At 39.3% G+C, this 20,613-nt stretch overlaps 1 pseudogene; it reads left to right on the top strand.

Annotated features, from left to right (window-relative positions):
* The window catches only part of LOC115436454 (striated muscle preferentially expressed protein kinase-like), a 62,862-nt pseudogene extending 42,385 nt beyond the window's left edge, over window positions 1–20,477 (top strand).
* The last annotated feature ends 136 nt before the right edge of the window (window positions 20,478–20,613 follow it).

Genomic DNA, 20,613 nt, shown 5'->3' with positions numbered 1-20,613 from the left:
TCGCTATTTACTACTGGCAGTACTATAGTAGTTATAGTAAATTCCATCACAGAGAAGCTACAGTTTAGCTCCAGCTATTTTTGAAATAGTCCTCTTTAGCCTTTCTAAAACGAACTGTTTTGAAATTAATATATACTATGAGTTGTACTATGAAGAATCAAAATATAGCTTTGGCAGCATCATCAGGGATAAAACTGAAAATGTATTTTTATCTTATTTTAGTACCACCTAAATTTGAAAGCATCATGGAGGATGTGGATGTGAATGTGGGGGAGACGTCTCGCCTGGCTGTTGTCGTTGAAGGGAAACCAGACCCAGATATTCTCTGGTATAAGGTATAAGATTCACTACAAAATCATGTTTTTTTTTCTGCACCTTTCAGTATTCTACTTTGCTTATCTTGGTTATTTTATTTTTGCTTGATTTTATTGGTTTTCATTTTGATATCTTTTATTGCTCTGTTTTCATTAGTCTTTCATCAGTCTTTTTGTTTATTTATTTATTTTTTAACTTTTATTAATTGTACCTCTCAAGACTTCTTTGTTATTGGATGACTGTTATATAGACTCTATACATTAGTTATATGTGGTTTTTAAAAGTTGTTAATGCTTATGTATGTGTTTTATGTCTTCCTCTTGGTATTTGTCATGTTTTTAATCTACTCTACACAGTGTTTGTGGCTGGAACTTGTACTTCACACACAATGTGTTTTCACTTGTGCTGTGCCATGTAAAGTTTGGCTTGTTTGCAGGCTAAATTGCTACAATCTGTTAAACTGCGTAGACTATTTTAAAATCAAGTGTGAAGTTTTTTCTTATGTAATGTACCCAAACAGCAGGGTTAAAAATGTGGAATTTGAATTAACAATAAATTGTGTTATTTAACTTAAACTATCCTCATATTTAATTTGTTTTGCAGGATGATGCAATTCTGTCGGAGAGCGGCCACTTCACATTTGTATATGATGACCCTGAGTACTCCCTTGTGGTCCTCAATGCCCAGCAGGAACACTCTGGTGTGTACACCTGCACTGCAAAGAACCTGGCCGGATCCAACTCCTGCAAAGCTGAACTCACAGTTCACACAGGTGTGTTATCCAATTGTATCTGTAAAACCAAAAAACGTGCTGAATGTAGACTGGTTTAGGTTTGTTGATTGGAAGGATAAACTTTTCATTCTTCCACAAATTCAGTTGTACTGACACGAATCCTTGAAGCAGAATGACAACAGGTTTTCTGTATTAGCTGTTAATATTCATAGTTCAGTTTGATGATTTATGACTTGCCACTGTAAGCTGGTATTCTTTGAAAATTGCAGCTCTAAATCTGCACCATATGGGTGGGACCACAAGGTGTTTGCGACAACAATATGAAACCATCTGTCACTATGCTGGCACACATGTACAGGCCTATACACAGAGAGAAAATAAAAAAATACCTATGTTGGCTCTTCCTGCAGAGCGAAAAGAAGCAGTAGAGCCAATGGAAGACGAGGGAACCATTCTGAGGAAGATGAGACGTTTGACAGATTACTATGACATCCACAAAGAGATAGGGAGGTGAGTGTGACCCAGTCATCCTACTGTCTGTTGGAGCTCTGAGGGTTGGGTTGAAGGAAATGGGGAGACGGAATCACACCTTTTTAACAGCAGCAGACAGATGTGAGACATGAGTCACTAGTCTGAGAGCAGTGAATATGTCAGCAACACATGATTTATTTAACTCTGTCTTGGTGGAGACAAGCTCTTACTGTGTATAACGGAGCAATCACAAAAGAGGCAAAACCAAGAGGCAGACGAAGCTATAGCATTTACCCCATGGAAGCAATGATAGTTAAATTTAGGTTAGTTAATTTTAAAACACTCAAAATTTGGAGAAAATTTCAATAGCATACTACGAATAACTATGTATGAAACAATTAAACTTGACAACAAGTATTTTAGCTTAACCTTTGGGAGAACAGGAGGGAAGTTGGACCACCTGGGAGTTATTGTTTTATTTATTTCGCTGTCTTACCAAAATGCACTTTTGCAAAATTCATTGATATGATTGTGTTCCTTTGACAAATATGATATATGTCCCATCAATGACAACGTTAGAGAATGAAGTCAACTTGACTGTCATAAGTAAAACTAGTTGTAATAGCGACTCGGTGAATTTTCACTTCGGCTCTGCTCAGGCAGAAATAACAAGTAGTACTGACTCATTTATGAGTAAAGGGCGTTATAGAAATGCCAATCTGTCAGTGTAAGAGTTCAGTCAAACATCAGGTTCACCTTATTGGACAACTCAGACTGACACCCACACAATTTTCCATACATGACCTACTTTTTCAAGGTCAAATGGCGACATGTCCTTCCAACGACGTAATCGCATTATCTGAAGAATGCATTGAGATATCTGCACCAAATTTACACTAAGACAATCTAATCTAAATTATAGGGCAGTAACTTTCAACAGAATCTTACACTATATTTGGCCGAAGGGTATTAAATATGTGCAGTACTTTATGTTTTCAATTTGTGATTATTAGCCATTTCAAGCTTTGAATTGTCTTCCAGCCCTAATTAGGTTTGATTTTAGAGGATACACTGTACCTCTTGCACCACATTAAGATGTATTACATCCTTCATGTTCTTCCTGTCCTACTGTTGATGCAGGGGGGCCTTCTCCTATGTGAAGAGGGTGACTCAGAAAAAAGGTAAAGATGCTTTTTCTGCAAAGTTCATTTGCGCACGGGGTAAGAGGAAAGCCTTGGCCCTCAGAGAGATGGACCTGCTGTCTGAGCTGGACAATGAGAGGATTCTCTATTTCCATGATGCCTTTGAGAAGAAGAATGTGGTGGTGATCATCACGGAGCTGTATCCTTTCAGTGCAGTTTTATGTAAATGAGCTGCTGACTTTTGTTTCTTTTTTTCCTGTTTGTCTTACTTGGTCTGCAACAGAAGTGCAAGCATTTATTAAGCAGAAAAGCACCACCTTTCCTGCAGTCATATTTCAAATGTTACACTTTGCTGTGCACCAAAAAGTGCACTCAAATACATTTTATGGAAAGTGAAGATCCAAGGCATTAATCCTAATGTCTCCTGCAGTTCCCTGGAGGCATGAATGAAGCATAGGACAGCTTTTTCCCTCTGACTCATCGCCGATGAGTGGAATTAGCAAGAGATAGGATGTGTGGGAGTTTTGCTCATTTATAATTCATCTCTCATGCACCTACCACTTGGATTGTGCAGTCAAGTCACAGCTTTTTTTCCCTCAACCATTGTGTGAAGATGTCACGAGGAGCTGCTGGAAAGAATGGCCAAAAAAACTACAGTCATGGAAGTGGAGGTTTGTGTGCTTCTGCTCACTGCACTGCGCTATCATTATATAACATGACTTTTAAGTTCATTGCTTTGTGTTTCTCTACAGATCCGCTGTAGTGTTCAGCAGGTTTTGGAGGGTCTTCGTTATCTTCACCAGAAAAACATTGCTCACCTTGACATAAAGGTACATTATCTATAAACCTAAATTTTTTTCACTTACATCTAATTTCTTCACCAGTTGGTATTACAGTTGTTATCCCTACCATTGTTTTTTTGCGTATCCTCTTGTAGCCTGAAAACATTTTAATGTCCAGCGCCAGCAGTGACCAGATCCGCATATGTGACTTTGGAAATGCCATAAAACTGGAGACATCAGACGAGCACTACTGCAAATACGGCACGCCAGAATATGTTGCACCAGAGATTGTTAACCAAACTCCTGTCTCCACGGCAACAGACATATGGTGAGCCACCTGTTCTGCAAAGAAGTGATTATACACTGCAGCCACCACTCTTTTCTGCAACCAAATAAACTGTTGTTCCTTCAAATGTGCATCTAACTCATCTGCTCTGCTCTCCCACAGGCCTGTGGGTGTCATCACTTACCTGTGGTATGTTACATAGACTTTAGATAAAGTTTTCTCGCATCAGTTCCAGTTTAAACTTTATTTATTGTTAAAACTTTTATTTTTTATTTTTTCAGCCTGACTGGTGTGTCCCCTTTTGCTGGAGAGAATGACAGAGCCACCGCTTTAAACATTCGGAACTACAACGTGGCATTTGAGGAGAGCATGTTTTCTGATTTCTGCAAAGAAGCAAAGGGATTTGTCATCAAGCTTTTAGTAGTGGACAGGCTGTAAGCATACAACGACTTAATCCTGCCTTTATCGCAATTATACACACTGTGTATTTATAAATAAATACATGTACACATCTTGCCCACTCAGGAGACCCAGTGCCATTGATTGTCTTCGCCATCCGTGGTTCAAGGTAAGCTGTTATTTAGAAAATAGATTTTTATGTTTTCATTGTTACATTAGATGTGTATTTAAGTCTCAGCCATCTTAAAAATAACCCCACTTGGTTTTGTTTTGCAGTCACCCACAAACAAAAGCATCAACACAGCTATGTTGAAGCAAGTTTTGTCCAGAAGGCGATGGCAGGTAAGGATTAAAAAACATGCTCTGGCTGTAGGATGTATATGATTTTTATCAACAGAACCTCCCCTCAATATTTTCTTTTTTGCACCATTCTCTGTAAACCCAAGAAATATTAAATCACCTTCTTCCCACGCTCTGATACTCAATTTGAACTTCAGCACATTGTTGCATTGAGCTGCTGCCATGTGATTGGTTTAGTAGATATTTGTGTTAACATATGTTTGAAGAGGTGTACCTAATAAAGTGGCTGGAGAGTGTATATCAAAATTTTAAGACAGAATGAAATATTAACTTTGTCTATTAGAGTTAGTGAATATCCCCCAGGGGATCAGTAAAGTTCCTCTGTATCTGTAATGAAATAGAATTAAAACCAGCTAAAGGTAAAATAAGCTTTGTTTTCATTATACACTGCTAATGTCTGAATCTCTAACACACCAAGCTTTGCACATTGATGTTCTAACTCATTTGACTTCATGTATTTTCTAATCCTACTTTTTAGAGCTTGTATAAATCAAACCTTTCCTCATAATACCTAAAAACTGAAACCAACAATAAAACTAAAGAAAACTTAAACTAAACTACTCACTTACTCACATTAAAAGTAAAATTGCACCCTAAATGCTAAACTGAGATAATAAAAAACACAAGGACTGAATAAGAAAATAAAAAAAAACCTAATAAGAACATTTTTAAACCAATGACACTTAAAAAACTAGTGGTTTATGCCTGAATTATTTATGGTAACTTATTGTTAAGCCTAGTTTTAGAATAAAATGATCCTTAACAGTCTGCCCACTTTACATAATGTCATCTTTTATGCAGATAAAGAAGGTAAACACAAACAAAAATAAGCAAATTCACTTCAAAAGCTGACTAATGCTTTCATGTCTTGGTTTTTCTGCAGCGTTCCCTTATCAGCTACAAATCCAAGATGGTGATGCGTTCCATCCCAGAGCTGCTGAATGACTCATCCAGTCATGTCTCCATCGCTGTGGCCCGGCATCTTAAAGAAGGCTCTCCACCACCGTCCTCTTCCTCTGACTCCGATGCAGATGTGGATGAGCTCCCCTTCATTCCAATGCCACTGTCCATGGTGTTTTCTGGTTCTAGAGTCTCCCTTAATGAGATCCCAGGGGACGAAGATGCTACAGGATGGCCCGGTGTTCCTGCTGATGGGAAAAATAGAAAGGAAAACATGGGGGGAGCAGGTGCAAACACAGGAGCTACGAAGAAGATAAAAGATGAAGAGGAAACTCCAAATGCAGAGAAGATGGAAAAGACGAGACGGGCTCCTCTTAAAAAAGGCTCAAGTGTGGAGTCCGATGAATCGCAGACGAAAGCCAGACGGGCCACCATGAGGAGAGGTAGCTCTGCTGATTCTGCTCTGCTCCTCCACATTGACCCAGAGGAGGGAAATGCTAAGGAAGACATAGAAGCAAGTAACAAGAGCCTGAAAAAGGCTGTTTCTATGGAGCTACCCAACCGTAGCCCAAGCCCTGGGGCAGCTAAACTAAGCCAGGAGGATTACGCCCTTAAACTGGAACTGATGAGGCAGCGGCTGCTCAGGGGGGGAAGTATGGACAAGAAGATGAGTGGCCTACGAGGGCCTTTGTTTGAAACACTAGGCATGGAAGACGAGAAGAGAACAGGGTCACTCGATCGGAACTTGAGGAGATCCAGAGCAGGACCATCAACACTCACCAGAGCAGCATCTTCTGAGAATCCCACAGAGGATATGCCAAAGACCAAAGTATTCAGAAAAAGTGCTTCCTTTACTCAGGAAGATTCTGAGCCCATGCCCCTGCATCGCAGATTCGGAGCTCCCCTAGAGATACCGTCAGTGGGCAATGGTAACATGGAAGGGAAAAAGCTTCAGGAGGCAACCTCAATGTCTGCACTTACAGAACAAACAATAATAGAGTCTGCATGTGTCACACCCACAGAGAAAACTTTTGGAAGAGTGGACCAACAGAACAGTCTGAAGGAACTGGAGAATCTACAAGGTATGAATGAGAAGAACATAGATCAGATAGCTGAGGGCAGGACCAAAACACAGTCAGGTAAAGAATCAGAATCTAGATCAGCCTCGATAATTACTCCTATAATTGTTATTGAAGAGGACGATGATAAACAACGGAAGAAAAAAAGTCAGGACTTACGTTTTAATAAAAAAGAAGTAAATGGAGATTCTGCAGGAGTTAAACCACAAACTAGTGAACCATTAAAATCTGACCAGTCCAAAGATCGTGCTGCCAGTTTCACCTCTAGTGGTACAAAACCCACTGACAGCCCTGCATCACCTGAACATCCAGCTGTATTCGCCAAAATAGCAACTGGCGACCGGTCACCTCCCGTATCCTCATCATCCAACCCTGAGCTCCCTGCTATCCATCAGCCTGTGCTCAGAACAGACATCAAAGACATTGACTCAGAGGAGATCTTTGAAGCCAGGTTTAAGAAACGCGAGTCTTCTTTGACACGCGGCCTTCGAAAACTGACGAGGAACAAATCTGAGGAGAAATCACCTGTGTTAAGCAGGAAAGTGAGCGAGGGAGGGGAAGAGGTTTACAGGCCAGGGCCAAGAGGAGCGCCTCTGGAGATGGTACCCAAAGGACTACAAGAAAAGTCCAAATCCGTTCAAGACTTGAGGGAAGAAGATAAAGAAACAGGCCTTGGTCTTATTGGGAGGTTGTCTTTGCGGGCAAAGAGATCAGCATCCACTGACAAAAAGGGTGAGAAAGTGAAAGACGAAAAGCAGCAGGATGTACAAGAAACCGCTGCAAGCAAACGGGTTTCTTGGGCTATTGGTCGCAGTAAATCCCTTGATACAGGGGCACAGAAGCAGCTAGAGGAGAAAAAAGCTGAGGAGTCTTCAGTTTCTGCAATGAGGCGCAAGTTTGAGTCCAAAGTGGCAGGAATCTCTGCCAAAATACGGTCCCAGTCAGAAGAGAGGAAGGAGAAAGATGCTGAGGGAAGTCAGAAGGAGCTGGCACAAAAGGATTCAAAGAAGGTCCCAGATTCCCCAGTCCTCGCAATGCGTCAGAAATTTGAGACCAAAGTGGCTGGAATATCCCAAAAAATCCGCAGTCAGTCTGAGGAGAGAAAAGGGGAGGCAGAAGGGAAGAGGACCCCCCTGTTCACCCGCCATCGTCATTCTCAGTCTGAGGGCCGAGGCCTGAAAGGAATGGGCATCCCAGAGAACCAACTAGCAAAACAGACCGGCGGCGGAGCATCCAAGGAATCTATTGAATCCACTTCCAGCGTTCATTCCGAAAAAGCACCCGAGAGTGACAGGCGATCGCGGTGGGACCGTTGGGGGTTGACAAGGAGCAAGAAAGACCGAACCTCCTCCCAGTCTGACGTACCTTCATCTGTCTCCAAAGAGGAGGGCTTGTCACACTCCCAGCAGTTCATCCGCTCGGCTTCAGATTTCGCTCCTGTGTTCCACATCAAGCTGAAAGACCACATTTTACTGGAGGGGGACCCTGTCACTCTGAGCTGTCTTCCAGCTGGCAGCCCTCACCCAGAAATCACATGGATGAAAGGTATCTAAGAGTCACACTTACAGTGACAGAATTGCACATTGTCATATTAATGTATTCTAGTTTTATTCAGAAACCTGTCACACTGTTGGCTAATTTTTGTGTATTCCAGATCGAAAACCGTTGGAGCTGGATGACAGAATGAACCTGATTTCCCACCCAGACGGCAGGCAGCTTCTTACGATCATGAAATCAAGCCGGAAGGACGCTGGAGTTTTGAATGTGTGGCTACCAACGCGATAGCTACCATCACCACCTCCTGCACGTTATCGATAGCTTGTAAGTATCTAGGTGTCCCAGGATCTGTCAGCCTTTAATGATTTGTCATTTCAGGGTGCAGTGTGTAGGATTTGGTGGCATCTAGAGCTGAGGTTGCAGATTTCAGCCAGCTGAATTGTCCTCAGCCTCTTCTTCTGTGTGTGTAGGACTTTAGTTTCTAAACTTTTTTTAGCCTGAGACCATAAGGATAAAATTTCCTTCTCCCCCAAGGACCCACATTTACACAAATATCACATGAATTACCATATAGTTAACTTTCTAAGCGTGCTGAATAAATAGTTTCCTGGAATGACAATCGACAGTCATGTACTCTTAGTCTTCTAGTAACACATCATCACAAAAAACACAACTGATGAATGTCTATTGTGTCATCTTTGTCCTCACTTTTCTTAATATTTTCATTGTTTTAATGTTATCGTCTTGTTCCACCTTTTATGTCATTTTTGTGTTCTATATCTTTTACACCATTTTCATTTTTTATCACTAATTGTTTATCTTTTACACCCTTTTTTGTCATTTGAGTCTTGTGCTTTTTGTCGTGTTCGTCTTGCTATGTAAGGTTCTTCTCATTACACGTTATATATTGTTTTTGTCTGGTCATGACTTTTCTGACTGAGTCATTTCAAGATGTATACACTCATGTAGAAAACACTACACTATTATTTTAACCCATGAAGACCTAAACATCCATTGTCGACCAAAACCATCTACTGATGTAAATTGTTTAATACCTGTTGGTCCACTAATCCTATCAATCCATGTAAATAATTGGTGTAAAATGTAGTTTGTCATCTTTTCATGGTCATCAGATATGACCCATTTGGGCGTTCAGAGGCTCCGTAGTGAACGTGGAAACACCGTCATCTTCTACAACATTGATTCCCCAGTAAAACCCATGGAGTTGGATCAATGACAGTGGATGGACACTTGGTTTTATGTTCAGTTAATGATATATTTTGCTGAAAAAGTCACTTTTTCTTCATTTATCTCCATTTCTGATATAACCCTCAACTGTAATCTAAGCTTTAATGAACATCTGCATGATCAGTGAATTAAATACAGGAAAATACCTGATTTTCACTGAAAAAACACAAGATATAGAGAATAATATTGTAATAAATGGTGATGAATCTTGTAAGAATGGTTAAATAGAGAGAAAAAAATCATTTGGGAAGTGACACAAAAGTAACACTGGGTCCTTATGGGTTAATTAGAAAAATATATTCACATATAGAGACAACTCTACAGCACATTTTGGATCCTTACCCTAACTTTAACCCTCTTTAGATATAAACACCTCCTTCTGATTCATATTTTCCAGTTGATTATACATTAATGAAATGTTAACTATAAATATTTATTCAATTTATGGAATTACATCACCCTAAATTTTACATGCAGCACATTTTAATGAAAATTTTGCCGTCAGTTAAGAGGGTTTTATTAAACAAAACTAACCACATGGATCTTTTCCCTTTCCCTTTCATAGACATACAGTAATTATCCTCCTAATATGATGTATCAGTTGCAGATTTTCCATAATAGAATTTTAATTGCAGGGACAATGATATGAATATTAATACAAGTGAAATGAATATTAATGTTAACAGATTATCTTTACACTAGAACGACCTAATGGGTTTTTTAATGTTGGCTTATTCTTCCTGTCACAAGGGCAAATTATGTTTCCTGCTCATTGGTGGGTGTTACGCTTTAGAAATGGGCTTTGACAGGTCATCTTCACGCCTTTGCACAAAATAGCACCACATCAGATTCCAGAGTGTGCTGCTCTCGGATGCAACAGGACTTAAAGAAATAAATTTTTCACACGTCAGGTTCAATCTGCTGCATTAGGGCTTTGTGGTGTTTCTTACCCACTGATGCTATTTGTCTCCTTTTGATTATCTATCAGAAGTGAGGAAAAACATATTGGACAGCTTATATGGCCTGAAGCAGCGGCTCTGGGATCAATGTTGCTGCACAGGGTTATGGGAAATATATAGTGAAATTAGACAATAACATTGTTTGTGTCAAGGTTGATTTGGATTAATGTTAAAACCCAAACCATCTTCTCGCTTCATTTCATAAGCATGGATTCAAAGACAAAATTTAAAGGCACAGTGCTATCTGTAATTATATTTTATCAGCTTCCAATTTCAGTTGTCTTTATTGTCATTTTGATATCCAGAATAACCCCCGCCCTGTTTCTAGTCATACATCTAATTGTAGATATCTGAAATTGCATTTGTACAAATCATAATGCAAAGCGAGTGGATATCTGTAATGACATTTTACTCGTCACAATGTACATTCAAAGTCACTTTATGGATATTTGGAATGATTTTTCATATTGGATATTTGAAATTAAAACCTTATTGGACTGTAGATATATGAATCTCTCTTAAGAATTATATCTGAAATTAGAGTGCACATGAATAGCAACAATGTCATTTATCCTTCGAATGTCATTGTGGATATCTGAATGTTCATTTTTTTTCTCATTTTACTGCAGTATTTATTGAGTCTACCCTCTAAATCTGAACACAGCTTGCCATTCTTTTTCTTATGTGTCATCTTTTTCAAATAGATAAATATCTCTCTTATCACTGATCACTTTAATGAACACACATCTGGCATAAATAATTAGCAAGTTTGAAAAAAAAAACAAAAACCAAAAAAAAAAACCCTAATTAATTGGCTCTTTTTAGGAGGACTTGAAGTGTGCTCCATTGTTACCTCGGATGCTCCAGCAGCTGTCTGTTTTGCTAATTCTGTTCTCTGGGATGCACAGTCCCTGGAGTACACATGCATCAGTCTGGAAACGATGCTGCAGCAAAGTGAACGCACAAACAATGGAAAGGAAAACACACCACAGTGAAACCACACACATGCACAAGCTTTGAAAAAACACACAGAGCAGTGGAAACTCTGCACACACAATTAACAAAAGGTTTTTCCAACCCCATCTCTCTTTGCTTTTACCTGCTGTAGGTGTCCCAAAGCGCCCTGGGACGCCCGAGGTCCCCCAGACGTATAACAACACTGCCCTGGTGCTTTGGAAACCCGCAGACACAAAGCCTCCATGCAGTTACACCCTGGAGAAAAAGACAGAAGGTGAGTTTTATTCCATTTAGCAGCATTCCCCGTATCCCAGGAAATAGCCTCTCCACCACCTCTATAAATACTTCCTAGTTGTGTTTGATGTGCTTTTGTCAGTATGATGTGGTAAAGCCACAGGGGTAAAAATGAAATTAAAAACAGTTATTCAAGTTCCTAGGAGGGAACTGTGTTTAAAAAGCTTTGACGATGTTTGCCGAGAAGCTCGGGGAAATTAAGTCTGTGAATCCAAATCTGCAGACACCAGTCAGACAGAGAAAATGAGTCAGTCCACAGGGGAATAGTGACTGTAGCAGCGCTGCTGTCAGAGCTCTTTGTCATTCTCCAGAATGAAGACCCTATATTTAGCTGGACGGAAATATAGTCACATAAACTTGGAGTGCCAGGCAAGAAGTTCTTATTAAAATCTTAATACTTAATACAGACTTATTTTAGACTTTTTAAACCTAAAAAGTTGTCAGTGCCACCTCCAGTCTAACTTAAAATTAGAACAGTAAAATATCTTGTAACAGTAAATCCCTTCCTCACAGTAGAAGTTTTCTGTCGGAGTAAATTGAGCTGAGGTGTCGAAGTATCTTTTTTAATTTATTCAAAAGCAGAGTTCCTGTAGGGTCTTAAAAAGTCTTATAAGTCTTGAATTTACAAATCTGCATTTAACACCTTGAAAAAGTCTTTAAAAGGTATTAAATTTGATGTGGCATGTCTTAAGTTATGTTGCTATAAACTTGTTTGCTTAAATGTGTCCAAGCTGCAAAGAAAGTATACAGTTCATATTGAAATTAGAAATCAATTATCGCTAACTTTACAGCCCCTGGTGAGAAATGACTCAGAACGGTGGGAATCAAGGCATTCGAGTAAATAAATATGTTTTCCGAAATTCTAGGAGTCACAAATTTTTTCCAATATGGCTGTGAAATAAGCATTAAATTCTGCTCTAAGTAGTCTTAAAAAGGTCTTAAAAGTCTTAAATTTAATTTGTAGAAACCTGTTGGAACCCTGGAAACAAATTAGCCGTACTTCCATTTCATATCCAGCTGCAGTGTAAGCATCTAACTGAAGTTCAACTATTAGATCTAAGCTGTTGTTAGAATCTGTGTTTAAGAAAACAACTCTAGTGTTCACCAGGAATCACATATTCTGATTCTGTCATATTTCACTATTGAGCGTCCACATGTTTTTATGTCGTTTTTAAACACTGCATCAAAGTCCATGTACATGAGAAATTAAGTTTGACAGCACTGCCATCTAGTGTCTATTATGTGAACTATAACACAAAATCATGGCGTAACCCATAAAGAACCAGAGCTACTTTTGTGTCGGTTCCCAAATGAAATTTTCTCTCTATTTAACCTTTCTTAAATAATTTATCACCATTTATTGTAATATTATTCTCTATATTTTCCATTATTTAATTTGTTGATCATGAAAATGCTCATAAAAGCTTAGATTAAACTTGAGGTTTCTTACATCAAAAACAGAAAACTGAAGAAAAAGTGACTTTTTCAGTAAAATCTATCATTAACTGAACATAAAGTGTCTCCATCCACTGTTATTGATCCAACTCCATGGGTTTTATTGGGGAATCAATGTTATAGAAGATGACGATGTTTCCACATTCACTACGGAGCCTCTGAACGACCAAATGGGTCATATCTGATGACCATGAAAAGATGATGAACTGTATTATACACCAATTATTAACATGTACTGATAGGATTAGTGGATCAACAGGTATTAAACATTTTAGATCAGTAGATGGTTTTGGTCGCCGGTGACTGTTTGGGTCTTTATGGGTTAAGATATCTACTCTGCTACCCATTTTTACCCCTAACCACAAAACATGTGGAAATCTGTAGGAACCCTGAAACATCTCCTAAAACACTTGTTTCTTCATGCTCTGCAGGAGATTTTCGATGGCTCATCGTAGCCGCTGGAGTTGTGGACTGCTACTACAATGTGACAGACCTGCCACCAGGAGGTACCTTCAGGTTCCGTGTGGCCTGTGTCAACAAGGCAGGACAGGGGCCGTACAGTAACCCATCTGCTCCAGTCAACCTGGACTCCACAGGTAACACTGACTGAAGGCTCATCGGTCCTGATGGGATGTATTCAGAGATGTGGAGGTGGTTACATTGGCCAACCAATCAGCTGAAGCCTCCTTTTACCTTCTCCAAACATTGACTATCATACCAGCCTTTAAAAATCCTCCATCAGTTGGCTTCTAGTTAAATACTTTTTAGCTCTGAGTTTCTGAAGTTTGGCCCCTGGCTCTAAATCCCATCATTTGTGTACCTCTTCTACGCCTTATAGGTGTTTATTTGTACTGAGCATCCAAGAAATACTAATGATCATTTCCAAAATATTGATGTTATGAAACGTTGATTCCTTGTGGTTTTAATATAGTTCCTATGCCTTTATGAATAAATTATAAGTTAAATATGGCTTCAGAGGGGAAAAAAAATCAGCTTTTCATCTACATATTTACTTAAATTTTCTGTAATGTTTTTATGGTTAATATTCACATCGAGTGTTAGTTAATGTTGAGTTTGTTTTTTTTTGTTTTTTTTTTTACAGCTGGAGGGGCTTCACCTCCAGTGGCCATTGTAAAGACAGTCCCACCCACTCCTGAATCAGCGGCCCCCTCCTCAGTGACCGTCCCCCCTTTCAAACCCCTTCAAAATGCCGCTCCCAGGACCACCGTCTCCACCGTCACCTCTACATCCACCCCTCCTAAAGACACAGCCTCTCCTCCAGCTCCATCACTGCCATCCAAAATGATAGTGACCCCCACCCCTCCATCGTCTGCACCCTCCAGCCTGACATCAGCCCCTATGTCTCCACCTGTGGCCCCGACTGAGAAGAATCAAAAAATGAGCTCCAACCGTCCATCTCCACCCCCAGTTAAAGCCCCTCCTCCGTTTGTCATTGCAAAGGCACAGAGTCCAGTTAATGTGGTGACTCCTCTGACCCAGACCCCCCCCATATCCACCTCACCCACTATCGTCACCCCACCCTCGACCCCGACCAAACCAGCATTGGCCTCAGTGCCCACATACATCCCCACCCAACCAATCTCTGCCTCTGTGGCCCCCACCCCAGCGTCTTTTACCCCACAAGTGCTTCAGTCATCCAGCCTGAGCCCGATTGCTGATGGGGTCAGTACCCCCACCAGAGGTACCCCGTCAGGACGAGCCACACCCTCTACTGCTCTGCGACAGGGGGTTCCACAGAAACCATATACTTTCCTCGATGAAAAGGCCAGGTGAGGTTTTTGAATTTTTTTTCCAAATTCACAATTTTACAACACAAACAAATTTGCAGAGATGAAGAACATGAGGTCCATGTAGATAAAATACTCATACAGTCATTAAACAGGAATTATTTCTAGGGATGTGTGCATAGGAGACAAACCCACAAATTAAAAGGTTTAAGTAGAGAACCCTGATGCACAGTCCTTTTCCTGTTTCATTTCCTTTTGTATTATTTCCATGGACATATGGCACAGAGGAACCGGGTACTTTAAAGCCAGCGTTTGGTGATGCTTTTATACGTACTATATCTGCTACATTACAGCAAGGAAAGTCTTCAGGATGTACATATACACTTCATATAAGGAGTGACACCAAAATACAAAGAGGAAAATGAACCATCTTTTTTGAAGGACAAAACCCTAAAAACTATCAGAATACATAACATTTCTCAGTAACACATCCCCCCCCCCCCCACATATCACACCATATGCATGTGTAAATACATTATAAACATGTATATAATGTTTACATGTGAATCTGAGTTAATATAAATACTTATATAAAAAGCAGATTTCTTTTTTTCTCTTTATATTTTATGTTTCACAAGTGTATATTTTCTGTTTTCTGTCATCCCTGCACTTTATTTTTGTATTTGCTGCTGTCAGCTATGAAATTTCCCCACGGTGGGATCAATAAAGTCTTATCTTATCTTATCTTATCTTATCATTAACACAGCCTTCTATTTTTAATTCAGATCCTTAACTAAATGTAGAAATACCACAATGTACAAATACAACTCCATCACAGGTGAAAGTATTGAAATACAGAAATTATTTCAGCAAAATGTTCTTTAAAATGTCAAAAGTAAAGGCAAGGCTTATTTATTAGGAAGTGTGTATGATGGAATATTAGATTAAGGTACATGTGAGATCATTATGTACTTCATCCATGTAGAGTTAGTTTTAGATTTTTTTTTCATACTTGTGGACATAGAATAGAGTACAGTACAGCATCATATCAGATCATATGAACATATCAATGTGTTTTCTGTAAATATTAGATATAACAGACAAATGTATCAGATGCATGTAATGGAATGAAAAGTACCATATTTACCTCTTAAATGTATTGCAGTGGCAGTAGAAAGTACAATAAAATGGACATACTTTGGTCACATTTGTACTCAAGTACAAACATGAACGTACAAAGAAAAGATGGAAGATAAAATCAGATGCTTAATTTTTTGTTTTTTCCCATTACCATAACCATGTGTTTATTTTAGTAACCATGGCAGTTAAGGTTTTCTACCCTCAGCACTCCTTTTGACACCATCTATCAACTTTCTGTAAACTTAACTATATTTAAGCTTACTGTGATTTTCCTCATATCTGTGATTCTGAAGAACTAAAAGAATGTACTGAACAAAATGGGAAGGAAAATTTACTAAACTCCAAAACCTTCTTTGTGTTCATAGTATATTAAATTAGTAATAGTCTATCACTAGTCTATATAAATGACCTTTTCAGTTATAATAGAAAGCCTCAAACAAAATATTTCATTTCTTCTAAGGAATCACATTTTCACTCATCTGTCATCAGGGGTCGTTTTGGAGTCGTCCGCGAGTGCAGAGAGAATGCAACGGGCAAAATCTACATGGCAAAGATCATCCCCTACAGCCAAGAGACCAAGCAGGAGATCCTGAAGGAGTACGAGATCCTCAAGTCCCTCCACAACGAGAAGGTCATGGCTCTGCACGAAGCCTACGTCACACCGCGGTATCTGGTGCTGGTAGCTGAGTACTGCACAGGCAAAGAGCTGCTGTACAGCCTCATAGACAGGTAGGACCAGGGTTCGTACGGGTGCTTGAAATCCTTGAAAATGCTTGAATTTCAATGTGGTGTTTTCAAGGTCTGAAATGTGCTTGAATTTCAGTTTGTATGCTATTATAACTCTGTGATGTGATTTATTGATTTATTTTTTTTTACAGTAACTCAAGCCAAAGCTACTTTCAGAGAGGTGATATGTTTTGAAAAATAAAACTTTATGTCCAAAAAGAAAATTAGTGGGTGTTTTCAGGTCGACTCCAGGTAGATTTTTTTTGTTAATCTTTGTCTTGGTGTGAGTGTGTCTGAAGAACACCAAGTGGCTTCCCTTTTTTGGATAAAACTTTGTGTTATCCTTTAATTTTTAACCTTTTTGCTCTTATGAAACATAATTTTAGATGTTTATAGCATAATACAATGTACATCATTGTGATAAAAAGTGAAAAAAATAATCATGAGTTTATGTATTCATGTAGATGTGTATTTTACCCCAGATGTGTTGGAAACGTTTGACAGTGATCCAGTGTTTTGGGCTTGAATTTGACCTTGAAAATGTGTACAAACCCTGTAGGACAAACACCATTATACTCAGCACATACATTAGAATGTCATATCACATCGCTATTTCTTTGAGGATTGAAAGCTGATTTTTGAAGAAATCGGGCAATTATTAGACCAAACAAGGTGAAAGGATGTGATATGAAAATAACTAGAAATTAATCAAAAACTACTTGCGCGTTCACCCATAGGCATCCATGGATTCTAGATGTGGTAGTTTTTATGCTGTTGTGTTTGTCCAGCAGTCACCGCCAAAGCGCTCTGGCCATAGCAACGTGATTGTAACACTATTGTATTCCAAAATTACTAATATCTCCCAAAATATTGGTCCTATCAACTTGCCATTTTCGTTACTGTCTTCCATGACCAAAAATACACAAGTATGACAAACTGCAGCAGTCAGCTATTTCTGGATTTTGTGTGAATCCCCAGATGCACGTACACAGAGGCCACTTGGCTTTTATAATATTGATACCATATACCAGATTAAAATCAGATGTAATGGTTTCCAGGGAAAGCTGACTTCATACGACCCATGAGCAGACTAAATGTGGGGCTTCAAAACAGTTCCAAAATTAGTTTAGTTATTTCATTTTCCTGTTCAAAAAAAAGCTACAGTGAATGAATTTGCATTCTCCATTTCTCTAAAAATGTCTGAAAATATGTCAAAAATATGAAAATAGTAACATTTAGATTCTATCTCATTTTTTAAAAAGTATTATAGCATTGCAGCCATGTTAATGTTCCAGAGGATCACAGATATGAACATAAGATCCATTTTTACTCACGTAAGGTTTCGTTACTCTGAGGACGACGTGGTGGGCTACCTGGTCCAGATCCTTCAGGGAGTTGAGTACCTGCACAGCCGCCGCGTCCTCCACCTTGACCTCAAGCCCGACAACATCATGGTGACCAGCCTGAACGCCATCAAGATCGTGGACTTCGGTAGCGCTCAGAGCTTCAACCCTCTCAGTCTCAAACACCAAGACTCAGGACTGGGAACACTGGAGTACATGGGTAAGAGTTACAGACATCTGAGGCTTTATTATGTTGAAGGCATCGTTATGTGTCTGTTGTGTGTGACTCCACTGATTGTCTTCTTCATAACTCATGTGATCCAAGCTCCTGAGATGGTGAAAGGTGAAGTGGTCGGTCCTCCTGCAGATATCTGGACTGTTGGAGTCGTCGCCTTCATAATGTGAGTCTCTATTTATTTATTTATTTTTTTCACACCTGTTTGTTTGCTTTACACTTGTGAAAATGATTGTTTCTCTGCTGTGCCACCAGGCTCAGTGGATGTCTTCCCTTTGAAGACAGAGACCCTCAGAAAGTGGAATCCAAAATCCTGGTCGCAAAGTTCGACCCAACCAAACTATACCCTAATGTGTCCCAAAGTGCCTCAACCTTTCTCAAGAAGATGTTGAGCAGTTACCCTTGGTAAGAGTCAGCACAAGCAGATTTACAGAATAATTATTATAACAGTTTTATTAGTTTTTGTTTGTATGGCTTCTTTTAATGTAGTCAGTTTTAAGTTTGTTAGTTTTTACGGGAGAGTTTTATTTTTCAATGAGTTTCAGTTTTAGTTTTATTGTTTGTATTTCAGTTTTTCAGGTTTTCTGAGAAAAGCCTTGAAAAATTTTTTGATTTGTTTAACATAATTCATTGTAGTTTGTTTTTGACTTTTTTTTAAATCACAATGAAAAATGGCCAAGAGATACAATATACGAGAAATAAAAACACTGTACAAACAAGAACTGTACAAAATCTCACAGCACAGAGAGCATTAGCTTTACGCTGTCAGTTTTATCAACGTCATCAAGTATTTTCATGGCTGCTCTTCCTTTAATATATAATCAGCCTGATTAGCGTCTGGGGGTTAAAAAGGCTCATTTGTGGATATGTTTTTTCAGGGCGCGTCCGACTACACGAGACTGTTTCACACATGCTTGGCTACAGGACTCGTACCTGATGAAGCTGCGGCGGCAGACCCTCACCTTCACCACTAGTCGGCTCAAGGAGTTCCTGGTGGAGCAGCAATGCCGCCGCACAGAGGGCGCCACCAAGCACAAGGTGTTGCTTCGCACCTATCAGGGCTCACCCCAGTCCTCTGCTTCTGGGACTGCACAGCCTGTTCCAAGCCCAAAGTGAGATAAAAAGGACCCAGCTTTTGTTTGACATTCAACTGCAGTACTTGACATCAGTTTGGAGAACTGTATTCTGCCCATGTTGAAGACAGGCCGTCTTAAAGACAGTTGCGTCTTAAAGTAGGCTGTCTATGAGCCAGCCTGGCCAGCGAAGTCCAGGTACATGCACTGAGGATGGGCAGAGAGCTGCAGTATAATATCCAAAGATCAGAGAGGAGTTAGTGTGCTCATTTGGGAGAATTCAACACTACTGGGAATGTGAGATGAGTCACAAACACAACGGGTGTGCTCAGAAACTGTGGATTCACTGAAAGGACACGGGATGTTCTAAGGTTTTTCTTGACTGATTGCACAGATACATTTTACTTTCATCACATTGTGAATTCTGAAATTGCACATTAATATTTGGTTTTTCAAAGCACTGGTCTCCACCCTGCACGATCAGCCTGGAACATGTGTGTCATCGTTTGCATTTCTACAGTGCAACCTTGTTCATGTCACTCACAACTCATGTGAATGTACCATTGTGTAAGCTGCTATTTTCTTTCTTTCTTTTTTTTTTTTTTTTTTGCATTTTCTGACACATTTTGAAACTCAATACCAAAAATATTCTTTTCTTGAAATTGTTTACTTTTTCCATGTTAATTTATTTGCATGTGTGTGTGCGCAAGGATTTTTGATCCACTTTTCAAATTAGTCATGGGGCAAAAAAAACCTAGGGGAGTATCTTTGTGATCGATGTTAGAACTCACACAGTGAAATGGATTGCTTTAGGGTGACCTAGGAATTTGTGGTACAACTTATTGTTCTGTGCTTGAATCTTAATTTAACTGTAATACAGCTATGAGAAGCAGTCTCTAGTGTAGATACCGTTTTACCTGCAGAAGTCCTACACACTGGTAAAATTGCTGTGGTTTCTCAGTATTAACCATCGGTTGGTCAAAGTGATCACCCAGTCAGTGCCTAAAACCCATTAGTATCCAGAATACTTCTTATAAAGGTGTTCACTGATTCATATTCACATCTGATAAATAATCTGAACAACACAAATATTTGATATTTGGGCTTCACATCAACAGATGCATATTCTACATACATGCATTTCTACACGGATACAGTACATGCAGTCCTTGTAATAATAGAATGTCTTGTGTATTGCTCTAACAGTGTTCCTTTTTTTGTATGAATTTGGACGGTTGAAGATTTGTAAATGTACCAATTTGCGGTGTTTATATGTGGAAAACGGTTCAAGATGTTTTTATGAGATAGTATGTAATAAACTATTGATACAATTGGAAAAATGAACTTGTTTCTCTGTTTACGAGGCCGCGTTGGGATACCTGCTGAACTCATGTACACAAAGTAGGCCTCCTCTACTTCTTTAGGTGTTGGAAGATGCTGTTAAAATATAATACACAGTACTATTTCTATC

Source organism: Sphaeramia orbicularis, chromosome 2 (assembly GCF_902148855.1).
Source record: "Sphaeramia orbicularis chromosome 2, fSphaOr1.1, whole genome shotgun sequence".
NCBI classification, from domain to species: domain Eukaryota; kingdom Metazoa; phylum Chordata; class Actinopteri; order Kurtiformes; family Apogonidae; genus Sphaeramia; species Sphaeramia orbicularis.
This window is presented reverse-complemented; position numbering and strand designations above follow the sequence as displayed.